The following is a 12,143-nucleotide window of genomic DNA, read 5'->3' as shown; positions in this document are numbered from 1 at the left end:
ACCAAATATCAGATATTCTTCTATTTGCATTTGATTTGAATCCATCTATTGATACCGTTTTTAAGGTGTGTAACTGTTGGGTCTTTTTGTGTTCAAGCGGGTAAAACACAAAGTTCTGAAACAACACAGTCGCTTTCTTTATTTATACTGTAAGCACGCACATGTGGGATGATAAACACGTAACACTGCCCAGGTGCAATTCAATGTCCTGGAATATGTTGGACTTCATACTTTAAAACAGGAATCACCAAATGGCAGACTGTACACTGGAGAGGACAGTACACAGTACATTGTCCATTACTCTTTTGATGATTTTCTTGATTAATCGATAAGTTTAATTTTAAGTTTAAGTTTGAATTGTGAACAATGTCAATCAGTGTTTCCAAAGCCCAAAAAGACGTCCTGAAATGTCTTGTTTTGTCCACAACTCGAAGCTACTCAGTGTTCGGTCATAAAGGAGTAAAGGAAATAGAAAATATTCACATTTAAGAAGCTGGAATCAGGTTTTCTGGGGGGCTTTTATGGCATTTAATGGATAGGGAAGCTTAAAGACAGGAAAGGGGAGAGAGGGGACGACATGCTGCAAAGGGCTGCGGTCGGATTCAAACCCGGGCCGCTGCCACAGACTCCGCCTACATGGGGCTTACACTCTACTAGGTGAGCTAGAGGTTGTCCCAGATAAAAAAAAAAAAAAAAAAAAAGTTCATACTCTTGATGAAGGTCCGGAGGGACCGAAACGTACTTTTTGTAAATAAGAGGTGATGCTATAGCAATAGCATGGTGCGGGATTTGTTCCTTTGTTTCCAAGGTGATGTTATCTTCCAACGCAAGATTTTTTTTTAATCTATTATCAAAATGGTTGCCGATTAACTTAATAGTTGTAATCAATCAATCGATTAACCTTTGCAGCGCTACTGAACACAGACAGAACAACAGCGTAAGAGAGGTGTGAGAGAGATGACAGCATGGAGCAACTGACCTGCTCCTTTCTGGCTTTACACGTGTCTGAGACCGTTTTCCCAGCGTCTAGCCAAAATAGCACTACACACACCTTGACCATGTTTGGCTCGACTTACAGCTGTGAGTCAGTTTTCTCCACTAGGAAGTTTATTAAAACTAAGTACCGTTCCAGGCTCACCAATGAGCACCTGCACGTGTGCATGAGAGTGACACTAACTCCATGCAAGCCAAGATTCAAAGTACTGGCAGGGCAGTCACCGGCCCAGGGCAGGAAGTTGAAAAACATGTTTAACCCTTGTGTTGTCTTCCTGTCAACCATGAACTTATTGTCCTCCGGGTCAAAATTTAAAATGAACTTTTTTGGCCGCTTTTTTTTTTTTTTTTAATGCTTGTGATGCTTTATAAAAAGCTTTTTTTTGAGTTTACAAAAAGCAGTAACTATGAATTTTTTTTGACGGATAGTTCAGAGGATTTTGAGTGTATCACAGAATGTTTTTTGTCAAAGTTGAGTCGGGATGCTGTTTTGAAACCACTTAAAAAAAAAAAAAAAAAAAAAAAAAAAAAAGATTCTAATGCTTGTAAAATTGAATAAACACCCACAATTCAATGGATGTTATCCATTAATTTGACCTGCGAAGCACATCCATGAATCCAAGTTTTTTTTGGGCAATTTGGTTGAAAGAAACCCATATTTCTAAACAAAAAAAGGAAAGTAAAACATAGGCTACAGTTTGCACTTTTTCTAGAAAAAAAAAGGCACATTTTATTTAATTCAGAGGATTCTTATTATCTTGACTTGAAAAGTATTCCTTTTGTTCATTGTGCTAGCCTAGGACTAATTGTATGTATGGTAAAGATAGCTATTTGGTTTCCATACAAGTTCAACATGTCTGTATGATAAAAGTATCCTACTTTGGAAATTGACAATATTGTTGACATGGTATTGAAATGGATGTTATTGATTTTATTTGATCGACGTAGGGTAAGACGTAATTTAGACAATATGAGGCTTCGACTTGCTGGGAGGAAATCTTATGAACTGGACCTCTTAATAGTTGAATTGAATACACCTTTTAAAGAATAAACAATGGCTTTTTAAAAGTAGTAACAAAGAACTGGAGATGCATTGCCTTTCTCATTAAAAGAATAGTTTAACATTTGGGAAACAGGTTAATTTGCTTTCTGGCAAAGAGTTGTAATAGTTTAATAGTTGTAATTGTACACTGTACTGAATGTGCTGGCATTTATATGTTGATGTGTGCTCGTAGATTTATCTGTATATAATTAGTATGATAGAGTGTGTGTAATGGTGTTGAATGCAAATGAGTGTTTTAGTGTCTGGTGTATGTTCTGTGTGTAGCAGCTCAGGGACTGCAGATGGAAAACAGCCAATAGCTAAATTTGGCATAAATAATCTCTCCTCATTTTGGCATTTATGTTATTATGTATGGTTCTTGTTCAATAAAGATTAATAAAAAAACAAAAATTAAAGAGCAAATAAGTGCATTTCTAAAAACTTTAAACTTCTCCTTTTAAACCTTTAGTTTCAGGGTACTAGGGTACTGTCTAGTCCAGTATGAAAATATGCAATTATTATTATATTACAGAATTGCAATAATTTTAAAAATGAAATTCATATAAAAAGCAGCCCCATACAAATCAATGTTACATTGTTTTGGGTTGCACCTGCCAATTAAATTCCTAGAAACTACAACAGTTTAGCTAGACGCAGACCTGCCCTTGTTGGGGTCACTCAGGGACATCCAGCATGCAGGAAATTGAATTTTAAAACATTATAAAATGTTATTTTGTAATCAAGACTAAATGTAGTTCAGTAACGAAACTATTTACTATTTACTTTGTGATCACAACACTTGACTGGACTTTATAACAAGCTGAACATTAGTAAAATGAGCCATAGATATTATAACACTGAAGTCATGTCTCCCATCTGTCTGAGGGCACAAATTTGCATGTTACAACAATCTCACAAAAGCTATATTCACATCCTCTATCACTGTCAATAAGAAAGTCACTATGTTGGACACCACGGTTTCTCCCCATTTCTATCCACTGTGTTACTGCTGCAGTATACAATGCTTTTATAGACAATAGTGTGCTTCTGACTTTGTGTCAACAGTTTGCGTTTGTCTCTTTCCTGTTTAAACGTGAAAATGTCCACGCGCACAAAGCCAGCTCAATAAAGAAATGTTTTTCAAAGTCTGGTGTGGAAGAACTTGACTGGCCCGCACATACCCTGACCTCAACCCCATCCAACACCTTTGGGAGGATGCTAGACCTTTCTCACCCAACATCGGTGTTCGGCTCGCTGATTCTCTTGTTGCTAGATGGGAAAAAAAAATCCCTGCAGCAGGTTCTAAAATCTGGTGGAAAGACCGCCAGATCGATCAATTATCAGCCCGCGTTTGCAGATTATCTGTATCGACCGATTATTTGCCTGATAACTGATAAAGTCAATTAAATAAAAAGTGGTCTACTTTGGCTCCCCTCCAGCTCTGTGTCTGTCCCTCTGCTTCGGTTTCACTCACCACTGAGTCTGACTTAATGTCCCGCCCACAACACTATCTGATTCTCTTCTACTGGGTATTCTGTTGAAAGTTTCTAATTTATTAAATAATCGCTTAAAGCATTTAAACAAAGATGTGTGTTGGAGTTTGTAACATTCCAAAATCTTAATTTTGACTTAAAGATTTCCATTTTCACTGTAAATGCATATCGGTTCCAAATATCTGTTATCAGTTTCATTAACTACTAATAATCTCTATCGGCGTTGAAAAACCAGTATCGGTCGATCCTTACTAATAAATCACACAATGAGGTCAACAACCGCACCTGTCTGCATGTGAACAGTATGCAGGTTGGTTTGGGTGTTTCTTTTGTTTCTATTTTCATTTTGTCCTTTTAAAGCACTTTGTAATCTCTGGTTTTGATGAGTGCTATATAATTAAACTTCATTTTCATTATTATATGGGTCTAATTGATGCCCATTACATTTGGTGATCTGCTGTAGCTCTATCTTATTTTCTGTGCTCTACTCTCTCACTCACACAATCTTTCGATCTCTCTCTCTCTCTCTGCCCCCGGCTGCCTGCCTGACTTCCGTCCACTCCAAAGGAGGACCCTGATCCCAGTTTCTTTCAAAAGAAGAATGGCCTCTTTCTTCACAGCTGCCAAACCTAGTCTGCCGCTGCCTTGCAAACAAGGCCAAAAAAATATTATTCCAAAACGGTCCTAATAGGCCCACGTAAAGCATTTGTGATTGTGGGTTTGAAGCATTTGCCAGATAAAATCAATCAAGCACTTACATTTGCTTAAGGCTTGCCAGATATTGAGATATAATTTCTTCTTTCAGAGTTGCTGGTAGAACTGCAAGAGTGTTGCTGTTACTGCAATGAGCACAACATTTGTCATTCCAGAGGGCCTTGAGCGTCAACCAAAACATTAAGGGTGAGGCTGTTGATGGATGCCCTCTTCTTGTTTATCAGGGTTTCCTAAACCTTGATTCTTTAAATGGTAATGAGCCTTGGCCTTTTCAATCCATTGCATCTTCTCTAAACAAAAACAAGTGTCTTGTTAATGCATTTTAGTGGGAACACAAAACAGGAAGGGGAATGTAAAAGCAGGTAGGGCTTTAGGACTGCAACTAACTAATTTTTTTTTAATTTTTATAGTCAATTAATCTGTTGATTATTTTCTTGATTATTATTATAAGTGGTCTATAAAATGTCAGAAAATGGTGAAAAACGTGGATTAGGGTTTCCCAAAAGCCCAAGATGACGTCCTCAAATGTCTTGTTTTGTCCACAACTCAAAAGATATTCAGTGTAGTGTCACAGAGGAGAGAAGAAACTAGAACCTTTCACATTTAACAAGCTGGAATCAAAGAATTTTTACTTTTGTCTTAAGAAATTACTCAAACCAACTAATCGATTATCAAAAGAGTTGGCGATTAATTTAAGAGTTGACAACTAAATCGATTAATCTTTGCAGCTCTATAAGGCTTCATACCATCATAGAATGCTTATGATTGAATTGAAATGAAGTACATTTACGAGTGAAAGAGGGAGAGTACACAACGCTATGAGGCGGGATTACATGCACTATACTCATACAGCAGTATCTGGAAACAACAATGCTTTACCACAGCTGTATGCACTCACCACATGCTCGTATTAGCTCATCCGTGTGCATGTTTTCATATTGTATGTCAGACCACGCACAAACTGGCACGACTGGCTAACAATGACATGGGATGCTAATGTGTCCTGGACAGGGTGGGACGATCAGGACATGGTGGGATAAAGAAAGGCTTCAGTGTTATGTAATGCTACTTTCTAACAGCCAGAATCTAAACATCAATGTTGCATACCATGAAGATGTTGCATGTTTAAGCCTATTTACCACAAATGATATCACGTATCATCACAGCAAATCATTTATTTAACAAATTATGTGTGTCCCATATATTATATATCAAATATATAAAAGCAAACCCATAATAAAGAACATCAAAAACTTAAAACAACCATCGGTTTTACACGTGCATACATCAAATTCTAACAATTGCATAAAATAAGCAGGTCCACTATAATTTCTCTGAGCAGCTAAGCTACCATGCTGTTGGCTCTTCCTCCCCTGGTGCTACAGAAAAAGAGCCATTGTGCCCTCCCTCCCCTCAGTCAGGAGACTGCTGTGTGCCAGCTCCATTGTTCAAATGTCAATCGGAGGGCTTTGTCTGAGACGTCTCCCCGTACATGGGCCAACACAGCGAGATGCCCACCTAACGCACATGTACAATAGCTTCTGGGGGATTGTTAACAATGGGTTTACGTGACGGCAGGGGTGTATCTGGAGTCCCAGCTTGGGTATTCATAGAGAGAAGAGGTCTGCTATCCACACAGGTATTTTCCATATTGGACATTGAGCTGATTCCAACTGGAACAAAAGAAGAGTCATAAAGACTTGGTGATACTGTTCACATGCAGTGCTATAAAGCAAGGGGCAGCAGTGGTTTATGGCAATGTTAGACTGACCGAATCTTTACATGAATGTGATAAAACGCTAGCCAGAAAACTCTTCTTCTAAGGAGCATTGAAGTTGTTTATTGTTTTTTTACAGTCGTTTGTCACCCATCTGTATATTTTAAAAGGTCCCATGGCATGAAAATTTCACTTTATGAGGTTTTTTAACATTAATATGAGTTCCCCCAGCCTGCCTATGGTCCCCCAGTGGCTAGAAATGGCGATAGGTGTAAACCGAGCCCTGGGTATCCTGCTCTGCCTTTGAGAAAATGAAAGCTCAGATGGACCAATCTGGAATCTTCTCCTTATGAGGTCATAAGGAGCAAGGTTACCTCCCCTTTCTCTGCTTTGCCCGCCCAGAGAATTTGGCCCACCCATGAGAGACAGACATCATGGCTTTCAAACAAGCAAAGTGGCAGTTGGTCAAGGCCCCCCTCTCCTCAGACACAGAAATGGCACATCCTAAGGAAAGCTCATTGTGGGACTGGCTCTAGTGGCTGTAATTCTGCACCAAGGCTGAATTGCAGGAAAGAGACTTCAGATACAGTATTAGGGGACCACTAAGGTCTACATAAAAGAGACTTCAGATACAGTATTAGGGGACCACTAAGGTCTATATAAAAGAGAGTTCAGATACAGTATTAGGGGACCACCAAGGTCTATATAAAAGAGACTTCAGATACAGTATTAGGGGACCACTAAGGTCTATGTAAAAGAGACTTCAGATACAGTATTAGGGGACCACTAAGGTCTATGTAAAAGAGACTTCAGATACAGTATTAGGGGACCACTAAGGTCTATGTAAAAGAGACTTCAGATACAGTATTAGGGGACCACTAAGGTCTATATAAGAGACTTCAGATACAGTATTAGGGGACCACTAAGGTCTATGTAAAAGAGACTTCAGATACAGTATTAGGGGACCACTAAGGTCTATATAAAAGAGACTTCAGATACAGTATTAGGGGACCACTAAGGTCTATATAAAAGAGACTTCAGATACAGTATTAGGGGACCACTAAGGTCTATATAAAAGAAACTTCAGATACAGTATTAGGGGTTCATTAAGGTCTATATAAAAGCATCCAAAGAGCACCATGTCATGGGACCTATAATATTTAAATGACATGTACTATGAAAAAGGATTGAATCCATATCTTCTATCCATTTCACCAAGGTTGTTATTATGAAAAATATCTAACTAACCCAAAAATATATACCTAAGTTTACCACCAGCGGAGAGCTGAGCACTGACACAAATCAGTGAAGATATTTTCCTGTGGTGCTCTTGCCGCTCAATAGGACGTTTTCATCACATGTGGGTTCGTATTAGGGCTGTACGATATTTTGTTTCATCGTCTACATCGTGATGTGTGCATGCGCGAAAGTCACATCGCAGGACGTGGCGATGTTGATGCTAACACTTTTTTGCTGCTTGATAGAAAAGGAAACTTTCCCCGTTCTCCTTTTACATGATCGTTACCGGCGAGCCTTCCCCTTTAAGACAGGTGACCATGTGGACAGCGTGTGTGTGTGACTTAACGTTAGTCCAACGGCGGCTGTTATGGGAAGTGATGCTCTCCGTCGGTAGAAGAGTACGGTAAGCGGCAGCTGCTGCTGACACAGTGATGCACATACTTTTCCAAGGGTAGTGAAGCTACGATGGTCAGTGTGTTATGTTCACTGCAAAGACCAAATAAATCACCTGATTAACGCAACGTTATCACGACGTTCACGGCCATTTTTCACCGCAGAAAGCTGCTACCAGCCAGGCTAAAGCTAATATAGTTAGCCTAAAGAAACAAGGCTTCTGTCCCAACTAACGTTACGGTTCGGAGCCGCGATGCTGGAAACGTAACACTAATCTACAGCAGCAGTTTGTTTCTGATATAACGTCATTTACACTGATTTAAGTGTTCTTGGATACACAGTTTGTTGCTAGTGCGTGACATGCAGGCTCTGCATGCACAGCAAACCACCAATCACAGTCAATGTTGATCAGTTTATCAAACAAAACAAGCAGGCCCCGCTAGTCGACTACAACCTGAACTACATGCATGCATTATTACTATCATTCACTTTAGCCTGGATTGATAGTATTATATGAATACAATGGTGTCATGTCAGTCAACCTGTGTATTTAACCATCTAATTTCCCCTCTCCAAAATCACTTCAGAATTGTAGTCACAGCGCTCAAAAAAGTCCTTTTTCATTTTTATTTTCTATATAGATGCACTCTCCTACAAAATCACTTAGTCGAGAATTATTTATTATTTCCAAATAGAGCTATTTATGTCATCTTTTTTCATATTGCGATATATATCGCATGAAAAAAAATATCGCAATGTCAGTTTTTTTCCAATATCTTGCAGGCCTAGTTTGTATATTTGTCATTAATGATTTATAATGATTAGTAACATCTGTTGCATGCTTTCTGTCCTTTACCGATATTAGCTGTCTGACAAAGTTGATAAACCATAAAGAAAACAGTCTCTGGAGCCTATTGTTTTCTTTGCAATCTTTGTAGTTCAATATTACATTTTGTTTTTAGCTCACCCTTTATGTTTATGATCTTTGTTGGTGTTTTAACAGGTTTTATTTATAGGATGCTTTATTGGTTTATTGCCTGCTGCCCTATGAGCTCACCAAGGCAACATCCTGGCCTTTAGTCAAGTTAGTTCAACTAAAATGTCTTCAGCAATGTCCAACTCAATTTAGGTCTAGGTAGAGACTTACTTCTACCCTAACAATGAGTTTGAATTTCCCCAGCTGTACTACAGAGATATCACTTATTGGAAGATTAGCAATATTACTAGATTCGGTTTCAAGAATAGCATTCAAGCATATGTCGAGGGGATATTTGTATAAATATTATCATCGGGAGTGTCAGTCTGGCATTGTAGTTTTCATTTTCCCACCCAATAACTAAACATTGCACACTGGACAAACAAACCGCAGTCTAACCATCCAACATCAACACGCCTCTTTGTGGAGCTGCTGCACAGTTTAGAGCAACACAGGCAGAGTTTCAATCAGTGTAAGGCCCACAGGTGCTCTGGTGTTTTCCCCCAACTCTGAGTTTATAAATAGCATCTACGAATCATGTTTGTGTCTATTATCTTTCCGTGGAGAGGGGAGAAGGAAAAAATCAATCAGTTGGAGCGTGTCAACTGAGATACAGGCTTGGCTGATCCATCTGTTCCACTCTCATTTAGGAGGATTTAAATGGACAAACCGAACAGAGATTAGGGAACCTTATGGGCCATGATAGGCATAATAGAGGATTGCATGGAAATGAAATTTAAATTTGGTAACATGGTCATCCGTTTGTTTTCTTAAACTGAATTGAGCAATGTGAAGCCACGGGTTGGATAAAAGGTTGGTCTACCATCTACAGGTCTACATCATCCTCCGTTTCCCCCTTCATCTTTCTGTCTGTCCAGCTGTGAGGGGAAGTGTGTCTGAACTGGTCTGACCTGCAGCTGTGTGATCTATTTCCAAAAGGACCCCTCCCAAGAGCTGCCAGGAAATGAGTGAGTGAGTGAGAGAGAGAAGGGGGGAGGTAGAGTAGGCGTGAAGAGAAAAAGGGAGGAAAAAAAATCAAGCAAGCAAGCAGCAATCATAAATTGTGAGAATTAATGGTGTAGAGTCAGACTCCCACTGAGGGATGTGCTTGTTGTTATCGGCCGCTTTTTAAGATTCTGCAAAAGAATTAACACATCACACACACACTAAAAAAACTCCAAAAACAACAGCCGGTTGTTTGTTCACATTTTTGAGACAGTTGACTGGAAATGACTTTGAATGAACCCATTCATATTCGGTTTTCTTCGGGGTGTTAATAGTACAGAATAGAAGAAAAAAAATAATCTGCAACTCGATTTCTGGTGTAATGTGTGTAATCTCGATGCAGTGAGTTTCTTCTTTGTTACTCACATAAAATGCATGGGGAATTAAAAATAATATGTATCGTGATAACACGATACATATATATATTTTCTGTTCAGTAATGCTGACTTAGGGGTGACCCCAAATAGTCGAAGATTTGATGCATCGATATGCGGAGCCTGATTCGACCACCAATCTCACAGTCGGATCTTCACGGGTGTTATTATGAAACGAGGATCATACCATTTTGGCAATATGGGGGTGCTCAATGTCTAATTTCACACAGAACTACTGTTTTTGTACGGTTATATTAAGTTATATACAGCCTTTAATTATGATAATGCTGTAAAAAAAATACATGAAAAGAAAGAAAGAAAAGTTCAATAAATATTTTTTACGTGTGTGTAAATCCAACCACCCCTGTGAAAGATTTAAGTTTCACTTTCCCTGATCCGCGACAGACGAGGAGCATCACACGAGGAGATTAACGTTACTTAACAATGTCTGGAAAAAGAAAATCTAAAGTGTGGATGCACTTTCAAATGGTAAAAGATGATCCAAAAAAAGTAAAATGCAAGTTGTGCCAACAGCTCATGTCCTACCACTCGTCAACAACAAACATGGCTTTCCACTTAAAACGGGTAAGTTTATCACCAATAAAGACGTTTCACTTTTTCATATATAATGGCGCTTTTAATTTACGAATAGCAATATCATATGTTGGGACTTAAAATATGTTAGTCTTTTTCTAGATGCACCCACAGTATCAGACTGACGACAGCAGTTCATCTAGTAGTAGTAGTAGTAGTAGTAGTAGTAGTAGTAGTAGTAGTAGTACCGGAGCTGCGCCAAAACTAACTCAAAGAAAGCTAGATTTGAGACATTGCCCGAGAAAAGGAAAAGAGAAATCCCGGACAAAATTGCAGAGTTTATTTTGCTTCACAATGAGGCCAGTGAATGTTGTGGACGGTGAAGGTTTTAAAGAATTAATGCGCACACTTGAGCCAGGATACACAGTTCCCAAAATAGAGACGGTTATGCATCCGGCGGATGCGAAATACGCGTCCATACGCGCCTGCGGTTTACATGTTACCCTCCTGCTGACTAGTGTCGTGCCCCTCCACACACACACACACACACACACACACACACACACACACACACACACACACACACACACACACACACACACACGATTTGACTATCAGTCGACTATAGAAAGATTCGTCAATTCTGATTCGAATGTGTAAATCCTTAGTCGGGGACACCGTTTTCTGACTCAAACCAGAAAATGCAGAAAGAAATATGTACTTCTTTACAAATGAAATAAATTTCAGACTGACTGACTGACTGTGATGTGCATTCTTTTTTAGAAAACAATTAGTTTTCATATCGTCCCAGCCCTTACAATCACGATGTTGACAGAAATAGAAATTGTTGGCGGTATCGTTGACATCTCTACTCCCTCCCTCCACCTTTGCCCAATCAGACACACACTCACAAAATAAGTCCGATAACAGACAACTGTGCACAGATGTTAAAAAGTAACTTCAAAGATTAGGCTTACACAAAAACACAGGGGAAATGTAACCAATGTTTTTCATTCTACCAAAGAACTTTGTCTGCCCCAAAAATACCGAGGAACCCTAATGCCACACACTCACACTGATGCACAAACCTACAGCACGCATACACATATGCACACACACTCCCTTCAGATGTGAATTACAGAGCAAAGCCGAGCACAACCACTGTCTCCGATCTTGTTTGGGTGGGTCTCTTTTATGGCTAACTTAGGGAGGAGCGCGAACGATTTATGTCATTTTCTCACCAACAATCCCTCCCTTCTTCCCAACAGAAAATAATTAAGAGGTAAATGTGAGTTAAAAAATGATGTGAGAATGCCACCCTCAACATCTCTACCCTGAGGCTGGACACACAGGTGTAATTATGACATAATTGTCTGCCTTTAACACCCACATGTGTCACTTAAGTTATAAGGGCATATGCTGAGCGAGTCCAAAATGAAAAACACCGCTCATTGTACCGTATCGATGATGCATCGTAAAAACTTTATCAGCCTGTAAGCTTCTGCTCGTAAAGTTCAACTCAAAACAGAATTTCAAGGCTACAGAGAACGTTTATAGAGACTTAAAAACACTTTCTGTGAGCGTCGTATGCCATCAAACTTGTAGTAATGAAGTAATCTGATTTAAACTGTATTGTGTCCTATATTGGTTCAGTATAAAGGCC

General features: G+C 39.2%; 1 protein-coding gene across 1 annotated transcript in view; it reads right to left on the bottom strand.

Annotated features, from left to right (window-relative positions):
- The window catches only part of myo1d (myosin 1D), a 117,538-nt gene that overhangs the window by 89,106 nt on the left and 16,289 nt on the right, over nucleotides 1-12,143 (bottom strand). The gene's annotated exons all lie outside the window — the stretch shown is intronic.

The sequence above is a fragment of the Perca flavescens genome, chromosome 21, assembly GCF_004354835.1.
Source record: "Perca flavescens isolate YP-PL-M2 chromosome 21, PFLA_1.0, whole genome shotgun sequence".
Classification (NCBI taxonomy): Eukaryota; Metazoa; Chordata; class Actinopteri; order Perciformes; family Percidae; genus Perca; species Perca flavescens.
The sequence above is the reverse complement of the archived record's forward strand: the minus strand, read 5'-3'. Positions and strand labels throughout refer to the sequence as shown.